Here is an 853-nt window from a genome sequence, read left to right on the forward strand (position 1 = left end):
GGGGGGGGGTGCAGAACCCAGCGTGGGGACTCCTGGGAGGACATCCGGAGGGAGGGGAGACCAGAGCTGAACTCAAAGTCTGGGCAGAATGAGCTAGTGGAGGTAGGAAAGGTTCTCTGAGCAGGAGGACCTATGTGGGCCAAGCCCTGGTAGCACTTCCGCATAGAACGTGCACTCTGCATACAAGTGCCACTGGCTGAAGGGGGTGGGGGGCGGCAAGAGGCGGTGGGCAAGACATGCCAGTTCCCGGGGTGATGTCTTAAGTTTCCAGATTTAAAATTGTACAGGTAATCAGGCCTAGCAAGAGTCTTTGTAATTCCTGCCTCAGTTCCAACTGGACCCCTTGCCAGGTGGACTTGGCTGGCCGCTCAGTTCCTGTCACCACATGGATGACTCATGGACGTGGCGGTTCAGTTTCCAGATCCTTGCATTCCTCTGGCACCTCGAGGGGAGCTTGGCGACTTTTCTTCTCCCTTATCCCTGCTTGTCTCCCCCACTTCCTGGTTGGGGCCCAAGGGCTCCCTTCATTGCACTTGTGAACATCTGGGTTAGAGTTGTACAGAGAACCAGACCTGGCCTGGGAGGGGTGCCCAGTCTTCCTTCTGTTGTGTGGTTCTCCCTCCCCAACACTCCCGTACCCTCTGGTCTCCTTCATTAAAGGGGATGTGCTCTCCTTTGATGCCCACCCCTAGTCCTTTGGCCTCCTGGCTTCCAACCTGCTTGTGACGCCCTCTGCCCTGCCAGGTTTGTCTACCCCATCCCCTCTTCTTCTCAGGCAGCCAAGCTCTGCAACAGATAATGGAGCCTAACACCTATGCCTGGACTTAGGAAATGCAGCCAAAGTGGAACACAA

The sequence above is a fragment of the Desmodus rotundus genome, chromosome 7 (genome assembly GCF_022682495.2).
Source record: "Desmodus rotundus isolate HL8 chromosome 7, HLdesRot8A.1, whole genome shotgun sequence".
Classification (NCBI taxonomy): Eukaryota; Metazoa; Chordata; class Mammalia; order Chiroptera; family Phyllostomidae; genus Desmodus; species Desmodus rotundus.